Raw genomic sequence first — 25,699 nt, 5'->3', positions numbered from 1 at the left:
TGTATATAAAACATGCTATATTAAAAGAGAGATTAAATTTTACTCGGTGGAGTAAAATGCAAACATAAAATTATTTTTTTCATTTTTCACAGCATGCACTGGATTATCATTTATTTATGAGGCTTTTTTAATCTAGAATATATGGAAATCTTTTCTTGAAGCACAATATAATATTGAATTGGGAATGTTGTCTGACAGTTTCCCTCTTACAGCTGCGTAGAATGATTCTCCTATATGAATTTTTAAAAGAAACTTCAATATACTCTGCATTTGAAAGGGAAGAAGTAATCACTATAATCTTGAGGAATCTTTTAAATGGCCCCCATTTGAATCCTTCTAGGTTTCACCAACTTTTCTGCAACAAATAATGCTTCCATGACTTTTCAGAACTCACAAAATGTCCAGTTTTCTTTCTTTTGTCCAAAATGCATCCCAACAATTGAAGTTCCTTTCCCAACAGACATTGCTATCAGTTCAGAATAGAGCCACCATGTGATTTCTATTTATTCCTTTTGCACATTGTCTTTGCTTGGAGGCCTTGGGCTTGAAAAGGGCCGAATACCCTTCACTCTCCACCAGGCAAATGTCTTTCCATTTCAGTCCCTTTAAATGCACATGCTGAAGCTGGTCAGCCATGAGGATAAGAACCACATGAAAATGCTGGCGTGGGCATCTTAACTCTTTCTCAAGCATCCCTTCCAAGCTTTGCCCATCTGTACCTCTCTGCACATGCTCCTAGCAGCTCATTTTTCTGTGATTTGACCATTGGTTTTTCCATCCCATTTCCACTTTGTGCTATTGCTGCATTAACAAACCACCCCAAATGGGCTGATTAGTATACAGGTTGCCTATGCTGGTCTTACTTCACATTTTGGAGGTTAGGTGAATGTGGTGAGTTACGGCACATTCTTCTCATGGTGGAAATTGGTAGCTTCCAATGCCTCAGAAGGGCTACATTCAGATTTAGCACACCCATCACTTTTATTCACATTCCAGCCAAGCCCAACTAGAGGAGTTTTGTTACTGCCAAGGAGGTGGTAGGCTAGAAAGTGATTTTTTGTTCAACAGACTTTCTGTTCAATCTTTTGGATTTATTGGATATCTATCTATCTATCTATCTATCTATCTATCTATCTATCTATCCATCCATCCATCCTCTATCAATTTACCTATCTACATATATATGGTTTATATATAATTACATTTAAATGTAAAATATATTTTTATAAAATTAAATATAAATGTTTTCATGTCTTGTTCAGATTGTAAAAGCTTGTTCAGATCTTACTTAGCCTTCTTCAGCGTATAAGTTCCAGCACTGTCCCAGCTCTGCCACCATGAGTAAGGGTGCCCTGACCCCCAGCTCATCGGTTGGCTGGCTCCCTTTCATCCAACACTGAATACACCAAGAAGGAACTTCCCCACTTTGGAGCCAGACCAGCTAGAGTTCAACTGCACATTCTTCCACTTCCCATCTTTGTGACCTTGGACAATTTACTTAACCTTTCTGGGCTTCAGTTACTAAATCATTTAAATGGGATGGCTGTAGCTGTGTTCATTCTCTGTACCTTCACAAAGGCATTTTGGATAATTCCCCAGTTCATCGTGCTAGAATGCTGTGTGTTGCCACTCTCTGACTACATCATCATAGCAGTCTTGTAGAAGCTGCCACTTTGCAAAGAATCTGTTACTAGAGAATGTCAATGGCATAACTTACAATTTAGCACATGCACAGGTGACCTTGTTTAGGCTTGTGCCATTGGTAATTCAGTTTCGGGACCTTACTTAGATAGAATGCATTCATATATGTTTTTTGCTTTCAATTACACCCTCATAGTAATAGTTTTTTTAAACAACCAAGATTTCTAATTAATATTTTCACAAGAACATTTGTAGGTGGGTTCAGATTTGAAAGAAAAAAATATAGTGTTTGTTCTTATAGATATTTTACAATATTATAGGCATACATCATTTTGATCACCAGCTTCAGAAAATACTTACTGTCTGACCTTAACATAAGAAAAGTAAGCTCTTACTGATGGATTTTTTTTTCTTTTCAACAGTTAAAAATAATGTTATATCATTGGATTCGTCTCTGGTCATTCAATGATAAAGTATATGTATATTTCAAATACAAATGTATAGGTAAGATGGATAGATAGATAGATAGATAGATAGATATGTAGTTGTTATGAACTGTGTGAAAGAAATTCATTTCCAGCTATGGGTCATTTGGAAAAAGATCAATATTATACATCAACATTGCAAGTAAATGAAAATGAATGAAACCTCATGGTTTTCTGAAAGCCTGGTTTTCTGTGTGGCTTTTGGAATTGGCGTCTCTGACACCAGCATCATGTATTATTGCTGCAGAATGTTTGTTTGTGAACTGGTTTAATGGTGAGGGTGCATCCTCATAATTGAATATCACTTCTAATGCTATTATAGCTTTGCATATTATGACATGTCTTGCTTTTCAGAAACCTAGAGCACAAAAGAAGCAATAACCCTGATAAGGTTACATCACACCTCCATTGCACTTTTTCTCTGCCCTTTACATAGTTTTGTGGGGTTTTTTTTTCTTTATTTCTTCTTTCATGTTGTCCGTCACTCCATTATGTTTACTCTCCCATTCTCAGTCCTGTTTTTCTTTCTGTGTCTCTTTTCTGGAGTTGTTAACCCATTTAATGATTCAGCAATAATTATGAAGCTCCTGCTTTATGGATGTTGCTTTTTTAAGCACTAGGGATAAAGGCCAGGTTTTGCTTTGTTCTTAGAAACCCACAGCTTATCTAAGGAAATAGATACTTAAATAAATTGCAGCAGTGTGACCGAAATATGTTAAAGTTATAGAGGACATAGAATAAGAAGTGAGAAAGGGGGGCAGGGTAGGCTCCAAGGATGAGGTGAAAACTCAGCTAAGATAAGGGTGAACAGAGGTCACCAGGCAGGCAAAGTATGGAACCTCCCAGACAGAAGGATAAGAGCAGTGGTTCTCAACCTGTGGGTCGAATGACCCTTTCACGGGGGTCACCTAAGACCATTGGAAAACACATATATCAGCAGTTCTCAACCTGTGGGTTGCGACCCCTTTGGGGGTTGAACGACCCTTTCACAGGGGTCACCTAAGATCATTGGAAAACACATGTATAATTACATACTGTTTTTGTGATTAATCACTATGCTTTAATTATGTTCAATTTGTAACAATGAAAATACATCCTACCCTTTCACAGGGGTCGCCTAAGACCATCAGAAAACACATATATGATTACATATTGTTTTTGTGATTAATCACTATGCTTTAATTATGTTCAATTTGTAACAATGAAAATACATCCTGCATATCAGATATTTACATTACGATTCATAACAGTAGTAAAATTACAGTTATGAAGTAGCCACGAAAATAATTTTATGGTTGGGGGTCACCACAACATGAGGAACTGTATTAAAGGGTCGCGGCATTAGGAAGGTTGAGAACCACTGGATAAGAGGAAGGGAAGCCTGTGGGATCCTCAGAGCAGTGCAGTGTTTGCTCTTAAATTAATATAATGTAGGGAGCAGCAGAAGATGAGGCTGGTGTGGGACCAGAGCCTCCAGAAACATGCAGTGATGGGAATGTGGAGGTGGTATTCTAATTTAGAAGAGGAGGCCATTCAGGCTCCCTAAGGTATGACATGTGGAATAGGAGATTTGATGGAGTCTGGGAGATCTTCTCTCTCTACAGATGGAGAAACAGGCTGAGAAATATTTGAGTTCCCACCTCTTCAGAAAACAAATACCTTATGAAGTAGTTGTGAGGAATGAAATAAGGCTATAATATCTCTAAACCCTTACCTGGACCATAACAGTATGTACTTGAAAACTAAGTTTCCTTTTATTTGAATTAGCCTGCCTTGAAGACTCCCTGAGATCCAAGGAAAGCATCACCATTTCACTCCAAACCATAAATTTTAGTTCAAAATGTTAAAACTCCAGGACTTTGTGAGGGAATCTTCTAAATAATGCAGAGTGTTTAAGGCACAGTAGCACCTGGGAACTCTTGTGCTAGCTCTGAGGGGCGGGGGGTGGTGGGGAGCTGGCATTCTCTGTCCCACTGAAAGCAAGGGCCATGCAAAAACAAGTCTAGTTAGGAGATATATAAAGGGTATCTGTCAAATTATCTTATGAGCTTAATCTTATGAAAATCAGCTGTTGCCCATTTTATAGCTGGTTTGGTGTGGGGTTTTTTTTTGTTTGTTTTTTTAACTATTATTATTTAATTAATTTAAAAAAATTATTATTATTTAAAAGCTTTCTTGGTCATTTTCTGTTTTTAACTGCTATTGTATACCTTTAATGCGCAGGAAATGGCATGGTATCACAAGTATTTTTAAAATACAATTTTGATCTTATAAAGAGGAAGGTTACATATGGTCATTTGAACTAATTGCTAAAATGACACTGCATTAATTAGATAATTAAGGGTCTTGAGCATGTGGCTATTGTATTCATTGGGCTGGAGCCAGCATTTTCTATAGCTGAGAAAATGGGTTAGGATAATTCAAAATTCACTTGCTGTACCCTTTTTCATATGCAGAGATAATACAGAATGAGTCTTAAATCTGGATTGGAAAAACTAACAGGGACTGGTTTTATTTTAATTGAGTTTTAAAGCACTTTTAGGCCATTTTATTGTCTTTATAGTTTAACTCTTTGCAGTTGTGATTGCCTGCCTGCTACTCTTGCCATCACACACATTCATTGTACAGATTTTTTTCTAGATTTATTGTGAATGCCTAAGAATATGTTCTTTACAAATTAATTTCTTGAAACATGAAACCAAAGTCTCCTTGCCCTCTGGCCCCTCCTCGCTGAGAATAAATGCTACCCATGGTTTACAGTAGTTTATTACAATACATTTTCTAGATGCCTTAATGTATCAAGGTTATTTGTCAGGAAAATTATCTCTTGTAACACCAGGTTCCCTACCTTTAGATGACAGGACTTAATACAAAAGTTTTCCCCATACCAACTAGTAGAGTAAGTTGATTTCATATCCTTTTATTTTATAAAGTTTTGCTTATCAGGTTTGTCATCCTCTATTTGAAATTAAAATGTGTGGTCTTCAGATGACCTTAAAGTAACTGACCCCCAAATCTAATCACTCCAGCGTCTGTGAAAATCGACAAATATGTCAGGTATAACTCAGGGCATCAAAACATTGTTTTAAATATTTCATTTGTAGGCAATACAAGGATCATTTTCAGGTTAGTCCTCTGAGAGGGAGCGCTCTGCGCCTGAACACCTTTGGTTTCTCTGCTCTATAATCAGCACTCATTATCAATGGGTTTCTATGAGCAGAAAATGTAGTTATATGTTCTGCACCAGTGAATTATTGATTGGGTTTATGGCCAGAAGAATGTTCCTAAGTGGTCAATATACGGCTAAAGTATGTCAGGTGAAGGTAAAAATAATGTAAGATCTATATTCTTCCTAGCAATTGCCATTGGGTTAGGTTATACTTGTCATCTGTGGTGACTGTTGGATATAGATAAAAAAAATGTTAATTATATTAATATAGGTGAACTGTGGCATCAACACATGTCTTATATATAGGAAGTATCAGTGTTTACTTACCTTTGTCATTTATTTTGCCAAAAAATCTTGTTTTTCATGAGCTGATACTGATTGTCTTGCCAGTGTTGTCTTTTGGTGTGTAAGGACAGTTTAGAAATTTCGGTACATTTAGTTTTATGAAAAACTAGATGCAGTCCTTCCATTTCTGATTCCTTATGACCAATGACAACTTCACCAAGATGTCTTCAGTTCATTGGTTGTTGATTAGTCGAACATTAGCCTGATACGTCATTTCCAACAGATGACTAATGAGTCCTGCGTAATAGTAAATTTGTTACTATGCGAAGTTATAATTATTAGAAAGAACTTCACCAAATTGAGCTAAACTGTGGCTCCCAGCTACTTCCACCCAAGGATCCTTATCTCTTTTCTTACTGCAGAATGTCCTGGTAACCTATTACTTGGCAGGTCAGTTATGAGAGAGCATTCCATTGATGTTGAATGGGACCCTACTGTGCATTGGAGCTCTGCTACTGCTGAGGACATGGAGATAGTGAAAAGAAGAGCTTGGCTGTTGACATTTCACATTCTTGAGTGGAAGTTCAGTTCATGCCATCCAGTACACATTTAACTTACTCACTTGCAACTTTAAACAAGACAAATAGGAATTCCTATAGTGCTGGCAAATTTCTTCCTTTTCCTCCCTGAGCAGAGTTCTTGAAGAAAATGGGAATCTTTGTTCTTTGAAGTTTTTGTCCTTGCAAGCCTCTTAGTGGGAGCATCTTGTAATGTGAAGTGTTTAAAGATGTACATTCTGTAATAACCTGATCTAAAGCACCCAGGCAAGTGCTTTACCTGGTGGTTCAACCAAAGGAATGAGGCCAAGATGGTGCTGGATCCACACTGGCTCTCTTAATCCTACTGAGGCAGCGCCAAAGAAAATATCAGTACACAGGAGTAATTCTTACAAGATTCCCACCATGTGCTTTGTGCACCCACAACAGAACCTAGCCAAGCCATTGTAAGACGAGATGCCCTTCTAGTGTCTTCCAAGGAAGGTAGAATCACAATGAACCCATTAAGTGGAGTTTTGTGTGTGTATTTGTATTTTTTCTGAAGCAGAATCTCAGGTCATACAATGGAATATGGATTGCAGGTTTGGTCGGAAGAGGTACTTGGCAGAGATTCCTTCAAAGGAGGCCTGGAAATATCAGGACCCCAAGCTCATCTTCTCAAGCGGCAATTGACTCAATGATAATATAATGATATTACAAGTGCCTTCAGTGTCAGAGCACCACGCAGGGGTGGTCTGGCCCAGGAGCAGATGCCTTGATTGCTGTTGGTAATCCAAAGTGTTTGAGTTAAGTGCTTCTGACATGCAGACTCAAGAGTCAAGGGCGAAGCTGCCTTTTAAATGCTCTTTCTGAAGAGCCCACTGCAGGTGTAATTGAGCCTCTCAGGTGAAGAGCTTTATTAGAGCAAAGCTGGTTAGTGTTGCATACCTATTTGGGAGAATATCTTAGGCGTCTTCAATAACTGCTATGTGACATTGCTGAAGGTCTCCAGCCTTGTTCTCCAACAGTTCAAGAAGAAAAATGTCATTTCAGACATGTCTAGGCCTCACCATGCACCATGGCCCAAAGCAACCCATCTCTTCCCATCAGAGTCAGAATACATCATTATAGAGCTGTTTATGTGTTTATTATATGTCTTGTTCCTTTCTGCTTCCCCAACATTAATACAAGGCACAGCATAATCATCATTATCCCCTTTATCTTCATCATCGCCATGGCTAATATTTGTTGCCACATACAACGTGTCAGGCACTGTAAGAAGAACTTTACATGAATTATTCCCAATACCAGAGTTAAGAGTCAAAACCAAATTGGCCAAGAGGAGAGAATATGGATTTTGGAATCTAAACACTTGATCTCATTTATCCCAATATGCTAATTTCCAGCCTGGGGTTTTGTACCCAGTCCCTTAATTTCTCTATGCTCACATTTCCTCATCAGGAAAATTGGAATAATAATTCCCATCTGCCGAGTTTGCAGTGAGGATTAAACATGAGTATTGCTCTGAGCCCAGCCCATAATGGAGCCCAAGACAAGCGAACAGAGGTGCTATTTATTTATTTATTTTAATATATTTTATTGATTTTTTACAGAGAGGAAGGGAGAGGGATAGAAAGTTAGAAACATCAATGAGAGAGAAACATCGATCAGCTGCCTCCTGAACCCCCCCTCCCCCCGGGGATGTGCCCGCAACCAAGGTGCATGCCCTTGACCGGAATCGAACCTGGGACCCTTTAGTCCACAGGCCGACACTCTATCCACTGAGCCAAACCAGTCAGGGCCAGAGGTGCTATTTAAATATATGTTATAAAGTCTGAGAGTGAGGCTTACTGTTGATTGAAAGAAGCCAAACACTTGAAAAGAGTCCACAGTATGATTCCATTTAAAGGTCAAAAGCAGCCAACACTTCTCCCTGTGAGAGAAGTCAGAAAAGCCTGTTACCTGTCTGTGGGGCGGTGATCTTGAAGGGGCAAAGGGGGTGCCTTCCAGCATGCTGGGCAGTGTTTCATGTATAGATCTAGTGACTTTCCATGGATGTGTACACATGTAAAAGTTCATCAAACGGTACACTTAATATTTATGCCCTTCAGTGCATGCAAGCTATACCTCAAAAGAAACTATTTGAGAGAATTTTCCATTCTCTGAGAGAGTTTTCCTCCTGCCTCAGGCAAGGCACAAAGTAAGTCTCTCCAACAGCTGAGGTACCTAAGGGCCAGATGGTGGTGATGGAGGAAGGCTGAGATGACCACTTGGCCTATTCCCGGATTCTGCTGAGACCTGTTCAAAGGCAGTTATGGATCTATTACTCAAAACCTGAACCAAAAAAGACATTCTTCAGTCATGTCCATGGGAACTAATTATAGCATCAGATTTATAATGTTGTGGTTCTGACCACCCCCGGGCTATTTCTGACCACAGGGACAGCTTAAATGGTGTGGCCCATAAAAAGTCATCTGCAAGCTGAGGCCAAATGTTGATCTATTTAGGGCCAAGCAGAGACCAGGCCTTGGCAGCTGTTCTTTCTGTGGTAGGATCCTAAGCTGAATGGAGACCATTGCCACAACTGTCGGCCAAGAAAGTGGGAATTCCTTAGCACTCTGTCTCTTTGTAGACCAGCCTCTTAGTTATGGGGTTTACTTGTAAAGTGTTTGATCAACCTCCCAAAGCTGCATCCACTGATGGCTCTTAGCTGGTCTTTGCTGACCAGGAGTGCTTGGCATTAAGTCAGACAAGCCCCAGACTCCCCAGTCCCCATGTTTTCTGCATTTTTCCTTTCTTTTCTTTGCCATGGTGGTCCTGCCACAACTCCTTGACTTAACTAGCACCCTCTTCAAAATCATTTCATACCACAGGTCCTTTTCCTGCTTAGCTCATCTCCCTTCCCCAGTAACCCCCAGACAGGTGTAGACTGCCAGTTATGGTACAGCCTGCTCTGATCCTGTTGGTGCCACATTATGGCTCACCTTCTGGAATCTTGTATAGTCTTGTGCTCCCATCCACACTGCCAATCTCCCGCACTCTCAAGAGGTTTGATTCCAGGCCCACCTATGAAATAACTTCTGAAGTGACTTGGGCCAAGATTAGAGTCTCTAGGCCTCAGTTTCCTTATTTGTAAAATGAAATGTTAAAATTAGATTTTTTGATTGTTTTAATTTTATTTTCTATTTGAACACTTTTGTGAGATAATGATTATATATATATATATTCCTCTGCCCCTGGCTCCTGCTAATATTTAGTTCTTGACCCTGGATCTTGACACAGAGCTCCCCAAACCGTGGAATTTCCTGGGTGAGAGGAGCATCTTTTGTTCTAATGTGGTAACTGAAGGTGGGCTCCTGGGTAGGGGCTGATCACCAGAGAGACCAAGCAGGAGTAAAATCTTCTGATCCTCCCAGGAGGGGAAAGGGGCTGGAGATTAAGTTAATAATCCATCATACCTATGAAGCCTCCACAAAAATCCTTGAATTATGGTATTCTGAGAACTTCCAGGTTGGAGAACATGTCCACAAACCTGGGGGGAGGTGTGTGACAGTGTGACACACCTACAGTATGCAGGGACAGAAGCTCCTATGCCCCGAACCCTTCTGGACCTGACCCTTTGTCTCCCTTCATCTGGCTATTCATTTGTTTCCTTTGAAATAGCCTTTGTGATAAATAGGCAAGAGTAAGGGAACTGTTTTCCTTGGTTATATGAGCCACTCTAGCAAATCGCTGAACCCAAGGAGAAAGTCATGGGGACCTTGGAATTTTAGCCATGTCAGACAGAAGTTGTGGGTGACCTGGGTCCCACTACTTGAGATTCGCATCTGTAGTGTGGCATTCCACAGATGCCTCACTGCTGTAGGAATGAGCCCTTAACCTATGAGGTCTGCACTAACTGTGGCTAGTGTCAGCAGTGAGTTGAGTTTTAGGACACCCACTGCTTATGTCGGAGTGGGAAATACCTCCCTCATATCTGGTGTCAGAACTATTATGAGTGTGAGAGTAAAGGAAAAACAGTGAGTTTTTCCTATACAATTATTTGCCATTTTTACTATCTACCAGTTGAAATATTAGATGCTGTTTTACTCATTATCTCATTTAACTCCTTAACTACGTTGCAACTAACTTGTTATTTACATTTTAGAAATGAGAAAATGGTGACTCAGAAAGATTAAGTAACTTGTTCAAGGAGACCAAGTAAGAATTTTAATATCAGGAATAACTAACATTTATTGAGTGCCTATTGCATGTTAGGGATTGTGGTCAACTTTTCATATAAATAATCTCATTTAATCTGTACCATAATTCTACAATGATGCTATTACCATCTTTTTGACATAAGGGAATTCCATCTTTGGAAGGTTAAGTAATATGTCCAAATTCATTGATCTGTAACTGATGGGGCCTCACTTTCAGACTCAAGTTTGTTAGGTCTAAAATGTATGTCTTTCCTACTGTAAACAATATGCCTCCTTTCATACACTCTATGGGAAATCCCTCCCCCCTTTTTCTAAACTAAAAATCCACAACATCTGAACTTGAAAACACCTACTAAATCATGCCATAATCCAGCTTTTTGATAATGGCATAATATAGTGAGTATTCTTTTTAAAATTTGTTTGACATTTCAGAGAAGCCAACAAAATGGAGTGTAACTCTGATAAGAATTTTAAAAATTCAAGCGATTCTCTCTCAGAGTTTTATCATCATCCCATTCATAATTGATTCCAAACTTGCATGAATCTTTCAAGATAAGTGTCTTATTGATTATCCTGCAAACAAGCGATCACTTGGCATCCTGAGACTAGCTCGCTGCCCTCCCCTGATTACCGTAAACAGAGATGTTGATCAGAAGAAATGTCATTTTCTTTGGCGTGGAACCCACTGAGCATTCTGAGGCACGGGTGTGGGAAGTAGAGGGGTAAAGCGGCCCAAATAGAGTGGTGCTTGCTCATGGCCCTGGCCTGGTTCCTGAGGAGCTGTTGACAAACATTCCCTGGTGGGTAATGTGGTCTTGAACTGTTTTACACCCTTGTGCCAGGACTTCTTCCTGGTAAATGTGCAGTGTCCCAATGAATGCCAATTCATTGCTGTCAGGAAGCATTCAGTCTCTTAAGTGACATCCTTTTTCTGCATATTTACTTGTGGTTATGTAAATCAAGCAAGCCTCTCTCTTGGAGATGATTAGTGTTTACAAAGGATTTAACCCCTTCTTTTGTAGTTGTAGCAGTTATATATAACACTAATATGATCTTGGGACTATCTGCAGCACAAGTGTCTGCTTCCCTGTGGCTCTAATGCACCTCTTGGTGATGCTGACCCAGGTGCTGGTGCTTGCCTGCCTTGGCCAGCATGGGTGCTGGGAAGATCCCTACTGGCGAGACAAATGGCTATGTTTTACCTGGGTGGCTCTATTGCTCCTGCAGAAGCCCTTAAAATACAATCCAGGTGACAATAGCACCAAACTCCAACAGGTTATAACATCTGGCAAACAGGAGACCTGACTCATGGTTTTTGGGTGCAGATAATGAAGATTCAGGCCATTGCATTAAACAGGCAGCCTGATTTCCTGAGGTTGCTGCTGGTGAAAATGCTTAGTTGCTATCCCGGGGGACAGGATGGGGCTGCTCTGTACCCAGTGAGCCTGGCTCTCAGGAAGCTCTTGCTCAGCAGCGGAATCCACCCTGGCTCAGACTTGAAACTTACTTTTGAAGTGGCCTCATAACGTGCTTGGAGGAGGTCATAAATAGGAGTGGGACACTCATTACTAGAGTCATGGAACTTATAAAAGCCACTTTCAGGACCAGTTGATCCATTTTTTTTTTTCCTTAGATGAGGGCATCTCAATGAGGGCGAACCTTGTCTGGTGTTCATTCCTGCTGAGGTGTCCTGGCTACCTCTTAATGCCTTTATCATCTTATACATTTAACATCAATTGATGGAGCACCTACCAGGTACCAGACACTGGACAGGATGCTGGGGATAAAGAGATACATCAGGAATGGCCCCTAGGGAGAAGCACCAGTTTCCTTGTGGTGGTGGTGGTGGTGATGGTGGTAGAGGAGGAGGATTACCTTGGCCTTCTCAGGCAGAAGTAACTCCCTCACTTATCTCCCATCTATCCTGCTTAGTAAGCACTCTATAATGCCTCTTTCTGGGAACATGACAACGATATTGAGACATTTATTTCAGTTAATGCAGTCACTTCTATTAGGGTTCTACAGAGAAATAGAACCAATAGAGGAAGAAAGGAAGGGAGGGAGAGGGAGAGGGGAAGAGGGAGGGAGGGAGGGTTGACTCATGGGTATGTCTGAAGCTGAAGTCCTAAGAACCAGGTGCTCTGTTGTCCAAGGAAGAGAGAAAGCAATCCCCACCCTCTTTCTTTGCATTTTTGCTCTATTTGGGCCCTCAATGGGATGGACTCTTTAGTGCCTCCCTCACTGTGACCATAACTAGGTCCCCTGGATATTGTGAAGAAGCTACAGTAGAGAGGTAGGTAGTTGCTTAAGCCTGAGTTTCTGGTAATGGCATAAAGATAACCAATAATTGGATGATAAATGCCCTGATTTCCTGTAAAAATACAGACATCTGAGGGTAAGAATGTAACTTATAGTATGTGACTTCACTTTCTTTTGGCTTTTCCTAGTTTAACTGTTTAATATCCTGTCTGTTGGCTTCCCCCTTTCTTTGTGTAGAATAAGAAACTTGGGGCATTAACCATGATGATGCTTCTTAGCTGGAAGATTTAAAAAAAAAATAAGATGGAAAACTCTAGGTCTTCCCATAAGAAGTTGGTATTCGTTGACATTTTCCAAAAGGATTTCACTGTTTGTTACCTCATACCCTACTGGAAGCCTATGATTATACCACATTCTTAGCTTTTTCTATGTTTCAGGCATTGTGATAGATCCTAGGATTGCAGAAATAAATGAAGTAATTCCTCTCTTTAAAGAGAGAAACATAGTATATAGAAAAACTTGAATGCCTGGAAGATACTAGACACTCAACTAAGGATTAGTGAAGGAACCCAGTGTGTTGAATAGTCTTAAAAGAGGTAAATGATGGTGTTTTCCTGGTATGGAAGACAAATCCAAGATGGTGATGAAGGTCAAGAAGAGTGGAAGAATCACTCTTTAACTCAACTATTATTTTTGCTGCTAATTGAAGAATAAACAGGATTATCTATGTTGGGGGAGAGGGAAGGACATAGATATGGAATAGGTTGGATAGGAAGAATTGATAGAACACACTGTTTTTGTTGAGCTGTAGCCATTTAATATGTTGTAGCACTAGTGTTGAGCAGATAGAACACAGTTCTTCTGCAATTTGTATGTTAAGACAAAGAAAAATGTCTTGTAACTCAGTAAAACGGTTTTGAAAGCCAGGGCCTCTGAGACAGGATGCATTTTATACAATACTTACACAAAAGAGTTGCAAGGCGAGTTAGAGGGGATTGCTGTAAGTCTCGTGGGTTTCATTTGCAGGGACCAATAGCCTCTAGATTAGCGGTTCTCAACCTGTGGGTCGCGACCCCTTTGGGGGTCGAACGACCCTTTCACAGGGGTCACCTAAGACCATCGGAAAACACATATATAATTACATATTGTTTTTGTGATTAATCACTATGCTTTAATTATGGGGTGAAGTGGCAACAAGGCAGTCAGTGCAGCCTCTATGAACTACCTGCAACTGTCTCTAGTTTTCCGGAGAACAACCACTGACCACTCACTGTACAAATATGCTCCAGTGACGATCACCACGAGTGTTCGTAACAATGCTGCTATTGACTTCTTATTTCAATAGATATCCAGATTTATTATCCCTCAAGGTAAGCATCGATTTTACCTTTGTCTCAGTCAATATTTACCTCTGAGGTCAATACATCTGGATATTCACCTCAGCTGCAGTCAATATCCATTTCGTATTACAATATATGATGTGCATATGTGAAAATAAAGAACACCGTGGTATGAAAAAAAGAGAAAAAGTCTGGTAGTCAAGGAGGCTTCCTGCAAAATAGATGTGGTATTTTTGTTGCATTTTGTTTTGTTTTTCACTATATCACTGTTTAGAAAGTCAGATTCTATTTTAGCAAATAGAAAATATGTGCATTCTGTCAAGCACTGGTATTTGGGGAAGGTTAGCATGATATCAAATAAACATTCATGCAGACATTTAATGATATTGAACTAAATACAGTTGCATGAGAGTTCCTGAGTTAAAAGATAGACATGCACACAGATTACAAAATGTGGTAAGAATGGAAACTTTTATACAGTTAGGCCTAGTAAAGCCCCTGCATTGTCAAATTATTTGTGGTTGAAGCAGGAGGAGGAAGAGAAAGAGGAAGAAGCAAAGGTGGAGTTGTTACTGCGAGCTAGAGTGGAAACCAGGCCTGGAGAATCATGGCCTGGAGATTGGAGACAAGGCATATGAATTAGGAATTCCATTTGTCTACTGCTAACAAGGACCCAGCTAGGGTGGTAAATTTTTTCACGTAAAAAAGACCGGAAATGAGTAGCCCAGGGCTGGAGTGTCCACTCCACAAAGTCATCAGCGACTCCACTTGCTTCTCTCTGCTTTGCAACACTGCTGTCATCTTCAAGGTAACCTCCTGGTCCAAAATGACCAGGCAACGTGAAGGAGAAAAGTTAGGATGAAGACTAACCTCCTCCTTTTCAAAGAGCCTTCAAGAAACTCCATCCAACACTTCTGTTTCCTTCCCTATAGCCTCGATTTAATCACTTGGCTAAACAGGTAGCTGCAAGGGAGACTGGGAAATGCAGGCTTCACTCCTGGCTTCAGGTAAATATGGAACCTCTGTAGCCAAGGAAGAAGGGAAGGTGAATATTTGGGACACACCAGCAGTTTCTGCCATACCAGCTGCTATAGACTGAATGTTTGTGTCCCCCTAAAAATTCATATGTTGAAACCTATTTTCCAAATGTAATGGTATCTTCTCAGGTTGCACAGAAGAAGGCTGTCTATTGAAAAGAGAGAGAGAAGGTGGGGTGGGAGAGAATGAGACTCAAAGAGGAGAGATGAGATAGAGAGGGAGCTGGCGACAGTGAAACCTGATGTCATCCTATGAGCTCTTGGATCATTTGGCCCATACATTTTCCAGCTTCTAATAAAAATTATCTTTGAGTTTCTTCCCCTGGCACCTGAAGGGGAAGGCAGATGTCCTTAGTTTGCATTTGAATCCCACCATCACCATATCCAACTTGTGTAATCAGGAACACATATAAAAGTCTCAGTTTCTTTTTCCACCAAATGGGAAAATATCCATTTGAGGATGAGATGCAATAATGTTAATAAAGTCCCTTGCAATAGCATTATAAAGCCACTTCTCAACTGCTCTTTCCTCTGCCTTATTAATGCCTATTCTTTAACCTGCCCTCAGCTTCCTCTCCTGGAATCCTTGGTGCCTTTTAAAACCCGTGTATGAAGCAAGTCCATGTGCATACATGAGTACATCAACTCATATCACCCCACCCAGCATTGCAAAACCAGTCCCTGAGATTTCCCTAGACTCCTATTTTCAGCAATACTACACAGCAGCGAACCCCAAATCATCTCATACTTTTGTATTTGCTGCAATAAGATCTTACCTCTCTTCATGTTACTTGAGTCTTGACTGAGAAGGCTGAGGATGGACCCCAAAGTTGCCCTGTTGCCTTTCGGCTTGCTTATGCCAGCTGGCACACAGCTTACCCTGCCCAGCCGGCCATGATCCAAAACCCATAAGGAGAGTCTCAATCCTCAACTTGCCATGACTCATTGTTTTCAGGTCATATAAACCAGGGCATTCCCACCTCCCTCCCAGAAGGGGCCGTTTTGTATTCCTGGTGCAGTTTTGTATTCTACAATTAGAGGAACCCCACACATCATGTGGAGAGTGTAGCGACAGCTGGCTCCTTTGGTACCTTATACAACTCAGGCTACCTCCAACTGGACAGTTACGTTTTTATTTATTAATTTATTTGGCATTCAGAGAACTCTACAGCCTCTGTCTCTTGGGATATAAATTAAAGCATTTTCATTTTCATAGTTTCTCTGTTTGAAATTCCCCATTGTTTATTTAAATAACAGCTGTTGCATATTATAAGTAACAGATTATAATTAAAGGAACAAGAGGGCTGGATTCGTTGGTAAGAAGTGAGTTCTTTTCACAGTAATCCCATCTATGGCCCCTTTTGGGAAAAGGAATGTGGACCAAGGCACCAGAGTTGCTTAGGGAGAGAATGCTCTGTCTTAAGGCTCTGGGGCAAGTGGGGATGGGGTTCTCTGGCAAGAGCCTGTGGTGCAGATGGCGCTGCTGCAATGGTGCCAATTGCAGAAGACATTGCAAACCTTGTAAAAGCAGTCACCGAGGATGGGTAGACACATGCTCTATTGCCAGCAGCTGCTGCAGAAATAGATTTGGAGTCAGATGTCCTACTCCCAGCAGAAGGTCCGGCAGGAATGGGACAAGGGAAGCTGCAAGGACAACAACTAGAAATGTATCCTTTCCTCTTCCCTCAAATTGGAACCAAAGCCCATTCCTTCCAGCTCACATCTGAGTGTCTTCTCATGGTTCAGATGCCTCGCAGCTGACAGCTGCAGGACTCCTGCCTCCCTCCAGCGCATGATACGCAGTTTTTGTTGGAACACTGCGTTGATCAAGACCATGCCCCGTATTTGCAACAGTCATGTCCACGCATGACTTCAGGTGGCTGTGTGCAAGGCCATGCTCTCAACAGTGAGGACGAATCCCTGTGTGAAATATTCTCAGAATGGCTTTGGAGTGGCTCATCAGAGAGCTGCTATTAGAAAGCTCAACTTGGTGGAGGGGAGGAGAACCTCGCTGTCCAAAGAGGTGAAATTTATACTCAAAGTGAGAAAAATACTAAATGGTGGGAAGATGGGTAGCTTTTCATTCTTTGTTCGCTCATTTTTTATATTCAAATTTTCTATAATCATATCTGACATGTATATGTCCCAGACACAACAGGCTTTATTTATTTATTTTTTAAAATATCCTTTAGGGTTGGATATTTTGGATTCATCACCTTCATTTGTTCATTTGTTTCATGCAATGAATATATTTTATTTTTTTGGAGTTCTTACCTTGCCAGGCTTTGAGGAGGCCTGGGGATGTAGTGAGTTACCTGTCAAGATGCTGGGCCTTCAAGAGTGTATAGTCTGGTGGGGGAGGTGTGCAGTAATTAAGGTGTCACAGAGTTATGTTGGGATGGCATGGGGTGCTATGGAAATCCAGAGCAGGAATAGCTAGTCCAGCCAGGGGCAGGCACACCAGGAGTGTTAAGGTGGCTTCCAGAATGAGGCTGTGGGGCCCATGAAGGGTGTGCAAGATCAGCAGAAGAGGAGACCCACCTATGAAACTGCTGGCTAGTACTGATGTCAAGGTCAGTTTTTGGGGAAAGCATGGGCTGTGTCCTGGAGACAGACAGGCAGATTTGGATGGGCAGTAAGTGGGACCTGGTAGAAAGTAAGAGAATGAACCCTGCTTCATTAAGTGAGCGAAGGGAGCATGGTGAGTGCACACCCATGAAAAGAAATTAATAAAAGCAGCAGGGTTTCAGCAGCTGTGATCTTTCTGCTGTGATCTCAGCAGTGATGAAGATTGGCTGTGAGGGGTGGGGATCACCCCCCACCCCTGCCATCAGCCAGATCTCAGAGCACACCTGCCACAACTTTCTCGATAAACATGCAGTCTAAAATAATGTCCATGTTCTAGGTCTGCAGATGCAGTTTCAAGACAAGTACCTCCTTGCCCAGCTGGTCTGGCTCAGTGGTTGAGCGTCGATTCAGGAACCAAGAGGTCCTGGATCTATTCCCAGTTGGCACATGCCAGAGTTGTGGGCTCCATCCCCAGTAGGGGGCGTGCAGGAGATAGCCAATCAATGATTCTTTCTCATCATTGATGTTTCTATCTCCTCCTCTCCCTTTCACCCTGAAATTAAATACAAATATATTTAAATAAAAATAAAGACAAGCACCCCCTTTCCACCTGACTGCCCTTCCCACCCCCCACTGCTCTATGTCCTATATAGAAATTCTGGAGCCTCCAGTGCGTCCGGGTACTCACAGTCCAGAACCTACTGTCTTAGTGAAAATTGTTCTGGCCCTAATGCTTTGCTAATTTTAATTAGCACCTGCCTTTATAAAGGGAAACAGCTTAGGGAGTACTCTATAGAATAAATCCAGGAGCTCTTGTGGCAGGCATTGGACCCGTTTTCCTTGCTTTCTTTCTCCCTTATCCTGTAGTCAGTCAGACAGACATTTATTGGCACCTACTGTGTGCAAGGCACAATACTCGGCGCTATCTGCACTACTGATCGATGTATTGGGATTCTGTGGTTGCTTTGACACATTGCCATCATTTTGTAGATGCTTTTTGCCTACATGGGGGAGGGCTTTTATCCTGAACCATTTCTGAGTCTTGTCCCCCATATGCTTTCTGCTTTCAAAAACAATGCTGGTGACCCTGTTTTAAGAAAGGTTGAAAAGCCAGCACTTAGTTTTTTTCTGGAAACCTTCAAATTAACCTCATTAGGCTTGCTTTATTTATTTTCTTTCATCTCTCAGGCCTTTATGCTCTACAGCCCCTGAAATTGCGGTGCTATAGTGATCTTTTGTAACCCAACTCAATAGTCAATACTTGTTTAATAGGAATCACAATGGATGCGTTTATAATATATATTTTTCCACGAATATACTGAATGTTTGCCAAGCCCCCCTCCTTTTTTTTCTTTTTAAATTCAGAAATTTCTAGTTGTGTTTATTCCTCTCGTCAGCATACTTTATCATATCAAAGCCTTTTCAGACACTGTAAAACTACTGAGTTATGTTTGGGTCATGTTTTGCGGTATGCCCTTTAATACTGTAGCTTTAGAAATGCAATTTTCAGCCTCTGCTTATTAGAATATGATAAAGTATTCCTGGTCTATGTCCAGCTCCACTAATCTCCAGACTGCGCTTCATGAATTAAGCATGAAGATTTTAGTCAATGTGCTTTCAAAGACCAATGTTTAGGGAATCATGGATTTTCTACAAGCTGAGGGAGAAATCTATAATAGGAGGAACTGATTTTCAAACATCATATTCTCAAGAAGAAATGACCAGTTCTGGCCCAGAAACAGAAAATATTTCACTATCAGAATATTCTAGAACCGGTTAAAGCCACATTGTGCGGATTGGGTTTATTAAAGGGACGGTGTTTTAAAATGTGTAAGACGGTCTGTCACGTGGGAGGATTTCAAATGACTACTTATTTGGGAGAGCTCATGTAGATTGGGTTAAAATCAAGAGGGGAATGCAAATTGAATTTATATGGTATTATTAACTTCACGTCTCCCTTCCATGCCCTGGTGCATGTTGGTTCATTTTGCCGTGATCTAATTCAGCAAATAGCCAGAGATTTCTTTCCAGGTGAGGGGTCTCACTCTGGGGAGAGACTGAGGACCCATGGGTACCTTAGCCAGGCTGCCTCACGGTAGGTAACATCTAAGATCCCAGTGTCTCCTGGTTTGGAAGCATGGAAAACTCAGCAGGCAAGCATCTTGAAAGGAAGTCTCCTTTCAAAGTCACCTTGCTGGATGACATGGGGCATCACTCCATGAAAATGCAAAAGTCCTTAGTGTCTAGGTGGCCATGGTGCACCCCAAAATGGCATTGGGGATACTTTAATCTGAGTTAGAGCAGCCCTGCAGTGTTAGTGTTCTTGTTTGGTGAAACCGTGTCGGTGGTCATTGGCATCACCTTTATAATAACAGGTATCCTGTAGTGAGCATCTCTTCTGGGCCCAAAACTGTGCTAAGCACTTAACATCAGTATCTCACTCAAATCCCTGTTTCTCAGTAGGGAAACCGAGGCACAGGTAGTTTCAGTGAATTGCATAGAGTCAGCATTGAGACCATGACTCCTTTGGTCCCCTAAATCTAAACAACCACACCACACTTTGGGGCCTCAGAAGCTTGGCCCACGTCTTGAAGGTGTTGGGTAAGAATCTGGACCAGACCCCAGTGGGAGCTGGTGGAGGCTCTCATCCACTCCTCCAGTTCTGAGATCAAGACAGAAATGTAAATCATCTCCAATTACAGGGCTGCTACTTGAACATTTTCCTTTTGAGGAAGACAGGAAAATTTTCAGCTCATGTAGCTTTATCTGTGAACCTACAGGATCTCTCAGGGGCTTTAAATTAATCAATCAATCCACAGACATTGAGCTGAATCTCTACCTTGGGCTAGAGACTCTGCAAAGTGCTTTAAATGGGGAAAAAAACCAAAGGGCCAGCTGCCCTGCCCCCAGCGATAGCCCAAGGCTGCCTTCCATGGCCAGGGAATTGGTCTGTCAGTTCAATCACGCGGCCCTTCTGACTGCTGTTTTTCACTAAGCTGGCCCCGTGGCCACTCCGGTCATGTGTAGACATGGCCTCAGGAGGGGTATATCCTTCTCTTTTTGAGTCCTGGCCATTTAATCGTTCCTCACACAATTTTAAGGGAAATAACAGCAAAACCCAACCCTGTCAATCACCATTTGCTCCCAGGTCTCAGAGCAGCACCTGAAGAACAAGTGTGCAAGGACATGTCCCTGGACACCTTAGGGTTACAAAATGAGGTGCGGACAAAGTGGGTAGGAGAAATATTGCCCCGAGCCATCTGGGGACCCTGAAGATTTTATAGGGCTCCCAGTCTCTGGGTCTTGCAAACATGCTCTGGGAATGGGTCCTTTTTGAAAAGGGACGGGAGGTTCTCTAAGTGATACTGGCTGAACTATATAGCAGTTTTAGGACTCACTGCAGTGGGTCCCTGTTAGTATTAATGTAAACATAAGTGAGCCAAGCGGAGATTGGAATATAAGGGAAGGCTCCTCACCTCCAGCTCTGTGTTGCTGATGTTGTTTTTAAAGATAAATGGGACTCACGATTTTTGTGTGCAGTCTCTTTATTTTAAATACTGGTAGTCAATTCAAGTTATTTTTAAATATTGGCATCCAGTTCAAGCTATTTTTTAAATAAAAACATTTTAAAATATATTTTTATTGATTTCAGAGAGGAATGGAGAGGGAAAGAGATGAGAGAGAATCATTGATTGGTTGCCTCTTGCCCATCCCCTACTGGGAATCGAGTCCACAACCCTGGCATGTGCCCTGACTGGGAATTGACGCTCAAACACGGAGCCACACGGCCAGGCAATTCCCCTTTTTTTTTTTTGACCCTCCATGGACCAAGCCTGTATGCCAGAGGAAGCCAGGTGCAGGTGCCAGCTGTGGCTTCCCCTTAAAACCCACCTCCTTGTTTTATGGAGCTACTGTCCAGAGAGGTAATGCAGCTAGCTCCCGGGGCCACACTGGCAGGATGGAGACCAGCATCTTTTGGCTTCACTGATAAATCCTGGTGGCAGTAGGAACCATCCTAACTTTATAGCAGGACAATGGGCAGGATCGGTGTGAGCCCTGAACACAGGCCACTGAGAGAATTACAGGTCTCAATCCTGAACAGGTACCTTGAGAGGGTTCAGTTCTCTGAGCCAGAGCTCTAGTACCAACTCACAGACCACTGTGCCACTGTGTGACTGACGCGGGCCTGCAAGCCTGCGGCAAGGAGACAGGGAGAAGCCTGGATAACAACCCCGTGGCCATCTGAGTCCTTGCAGGGGCATCTGTGACTTTGGACATACCTGGGAAGAGAGCAGGACACCCGCCTTCCTTCCTGCGCCTCTACCATCAGCCACCACCACTAGAAGCATCCCCTACACACACCCCATCATTCAGTTCCCACAGAATACCTGGGAAGCAGATGTGAATACACTTATTTTACAGGTGACATCCCCAGGGCTCAGGGGATTGAGTACCTGCCTAGGTCAGGCGGTTGGTTCCCTAAACAGCAAGGAGGTACAGGCATCCCCAGGTTGAGCTCACTCTACACTGAAACAGAACTTTCTTTGTCACCTGCCTTTCTCCTTCACTGCCACCTGCCTCATTATATTCACCTGGAAGGGGGCTGGGTCTCTCTTTTCCTCTTTGGGTTTTTGTGAAAGGTGACCTGCAAACTCTGCCTTCTATGGACAGAAGGTGGACACTGCAGACACACCAGCCCAGCTCAGAGTGTCTCTCCCCGACGGAGGGTCGGAGGACAGAGGATGATCCCTCCTTGATGGGACACAGGAATTTCCCAGCAGAGAGAGGAAAAACAGGAAGGAGACTAGAATGTATAATTACCAAGCAATTATCCACACCCCCCTCCATTTTCCAAATTGTAAGTTCTTTTTTATGTAACCACTTTCTGTTAAAGAGGAAGAAATAGCTTCACCAGCAGTGTAAAATATATACTTTCTAATGTAAATCAAGAAGCTATTAATACCGTAATAAGAACACGGTAGAATATTAATTGATGGAAATTGTAGAGTGGAATATTCATAATCAGCTGCAGTCTTTTCTTTGGAAGGAACAAAGGATTAAGTTAGGGAGACAGTAATGGTATTGTTAGTGGGCTATTTCAATGATTTTCTCTGTGGAAGAGTAGAGAAAGGTGAAATTCCAACTGGGAATATTACACTATGCAGATCTCTGCTCAGGGGTATTCGCCTCTGTTTAAACTGCCGAGCTGTGCTCTGCCTTATGATCCAATTGTTTTATTAGCGGAATCATTGCGCGTTTCATTTTGCTACAGTAATAGTGCAGTGTCTGTCTTAACAATAAATTATAGAGTCAGGCAAACAATGGTTTTGTATTTGGGATACAATGAGATATCTTATTAAAATGCAGGCTTCCTTAGGTTCCTGAAATTAGAGTCTTATTTTAAAAAGATTCCATTGGGTTTAAGACACTGTTTTGAACTAATCACACTAACAGAATCACTCTTTTGTCAGACATAGAGGACTATGGGAGTTACCTGTTTCTTTAGTCTTTTTCCCATTCATATTTTATTCTCTTCTGGAGAGAGCTTATTGGTTCAACAGGAAAGGCATCATTCCTTTGCACGTGAAAGATACAATGAGATCTGAAGCAGTCATATCCTCCCTGCCAAGTTTCTGAAGTGGATATTCTGTCCTGATAATATTCTGATAGCGATAATAATACTCCATAATAATAAATCATAGTTTTTGAATGATCACCTTATCCTGGGCACTGCAGAAAGCAGTTTACATAGTTTACTTTGTAGGATCCTCATTCTAGCCACCTAGGCGTAGATACTGTCATTATCTTCATTTCACAGATGAGAAGATTGTGGCTTAGAAATATTAAGTGGTTTTTCTCATGTCACATAGCTTGGTCAATATTAATACCGGGTCTTGAATCTCTGCTGTCTGGTTTGTGATACTTTTGACTTGTCATTGCTGATTAATTTTCATTTCTCTGCTCATCTCTCGGATTAGAACCTTTCTGTGTTCTTGAATTCAACAAGACTGAATAGCAGTTGCCTCTCCAGCCTCCAGCACACTTTTGGAGATTGTGAATGGGGTCAAGGGGGAGCAATAGTTTTTGCAGTCATTTTTTTTCCTTTCTTCAGGTTCTATATATCAAGTCCCCCCTCGAGGGCCAGGCTTTGTGCTATGTTTTATGCCCATCATCCTTTTCTCTCAGTCTCTGCAGCACGGAGAGAGGTGCTGTTATTATTTGCACTGCAGTTGAGGCATCTGAAGCTCAGAGTTTAAGTGGCCACTCAGGTTACCAGCTCTGGTGACTGGGGGATCCGGAGAGCGTTCAGGCCTGTTTGGCCCCACCACCCGTCCTCTCACCAGCCTCAGTGTATCATGGATGTCCCACTCTGATTGTCGAGTGCTCTTTGGAACACAGGAAACTATGTTAATTAAAAAAAAAAAAGTTTCTTCCCTGAGATGAAATTGAAAGAGACTACTGACAAAGAGTCTCTTTCAATTGTCGTCGGGCTCCTCTTCCCAAAAAGGACTTGACTTTTGGAATTCCATGTCCTTTTTTTTGCATGACCCAGTTTTAGCAGCACTTCCTCCAAGTGGATTTACTGATGTATCTAGTCTTCTTCATTTCCCACATCCTCCAGGTAATGTCTGATCACCCTGACCTGCCTGCAGCAAGAATCCTATTAGGTAGGTTAGCAAGAATTACTCTACCATCTTAGTAATTTTTCATCTACCAACCCTCCCACTCTGCTTGCCCTTGGCTATAAAATCCCCACTTTGTATTCGGAGTTGAGCCCAGTCTCTCTTGTACTACAGAACCCCATTGCAGTGGTCCCTATAACAAATGCAGTAATCCCCCAGATAAAGTCTGCCAGGAGTAATTTTTTTTTTCTTCTGCATTACCACTTTGTTGTTGAACTGGTTGGACCCAGTGGATTTGGGATGGGAACGCCAAGTAGCCACTGTCCATCTGGCTGAATGTCAATGGACAACCTCAAAAATTAGGATGTGCATTTAGAAGACTAACCAACATTTCGATGCTTCTGCATTTGGGTGGGCTCAAAATATTTCTTCCTGTGTGCTCCAAATGTGATAACTCCTGGGGATTTCTTTCCTTGTATTTCTCACCACACCAACACCTTCACCGTCTGCCGTCCTGTCCTCTTATCCCAGACTCCCTGGGCCACATGGAAGCTTTACTCAGTAGGTGCTCCCTTGTAAATAATCGAGGGGCCCCTCGATTACTCAGCAGATATTCATAGAGCGTGTGTGCCAAGATGGTGCTGAAGTGGTACAGGATGAGCGGAAGACAGTTGTCATCTGTCAGATCCCAAAAGCCCATCTGTGACATAATTTTCACTAGACTGTTTAAAAACAAGGACAATATAGACAAAGTAGTGAGTTTCTCATAAAGCACATAGTATGCATTTTTAAAATTTATTTTTAAAAATAAATTTATTTTTTTTTCATTTATTTTAGAATTGTATCCTTTACCCACCTTTTAAAATGTTAAATGTTTTTTCCTTTCACAATGATAACAGAAAATAAGTTGGTTTCCTTCCCTTTTTTTGTTTCTTTTTTTTTAATGTGCTCTCTCTGATTTCATTGTTATTGTTTTAAATCTTTAACTTACAAAACAAAATGTTAGCAAATCTATGTCAGCCTGCATATTTTTTTTCCTTTTGATTTTACTGGACCTTAACTCTAGAAGTCTAGGTATTTCTGATGGATGTGTATCCTCTAAGCTTGCCACTTGATGATACTCGATACTCTATTGTTCCTGATTATTTTTTAAATGTAGCCTTGTCTCTCCAGCCTCCTGCTTCCTGTCTCCCTCAAGGTGTGTTGCACTCAGGCATGCTGTAAGTAATCAATACTTGGTGATTTGACTTCTTAGCGCCCCCCCCAAAAAAAAAAATTAAATAAATAAAAATCTCCAGGTGCAAAACACAAAGGCAGACCTCTTGTCAAGGGATTCCTCACTTTTCCATTCTCAGCCAAGGGGAGACAAGGCCACTCCAGACAGCACCCCTCCTCCCCCTTTGGCTCTTGTAAAAAGGATGGCTAGTTTTCTATTGCTATTGTGCTAACTGAAGAGTCGAAAATGTGCCTGGAGTTTAAAATCACCAATGCCTGTCCTTTCTAGAGCAACCTCATTAACAACCCAAATTTAAAATTGTATTGTTAAGAGACTCA

The 25,699-nt window shown here is 41.6% G+C and overlaps 1 protein-coding gene and 1 long non-coding RNA gene across 3 annotated transcripts in view; both read left to right on the top strand.

The window, feature by feature from the left end:
• The window catches only part of WWOX (WW domain containing oxidoreductase), a 935,251-nt gene that overhangs the window by 404,104 nt on the left and 505,448 nt on the right, over nt 1–25,699 (top strand). The gene's annotated exons all lie outside the window — the stretch shown is intronic.
• LOC106725461 overlaps nt 23,971–25,699 on the top strand; it is an 82,971-nt gene continuing 81,242 nt past the window's right edge. For both annotated transcript variants that reach the window (XR_001361354.1, XR_001361355.1), the window contains exons 1-2: nt 23,971–24,190; nt 25,305–25,365. This is a non-coding gene — a long non-coding RNA (uncharacterized LOC106725461). The remainder of the gene's footprint in view (nt 24,191–25,304; nt 25,366–25,699) is intronic.

This window comes from Myotis brandtii, unplaced genomic scaffold (assembly GCF_000412655.1).
Source record: "Myotis brandtii unplaced genomic scaffold, ASM41265v1 scaffold165, whole genome shotgun sequence".
NCBI classification, from domain to species: domain Eukaryota; kingdom Metazoa; phylum Chordata; class Mammalia; order Chiroptera; family Vespertilionidae; genus Myotis; species Myotis brandtii.
Note: the sequence above shows the minus strand (reverse complement) of the source record. Positions and strands in the feature narration are given on the sequence as shown.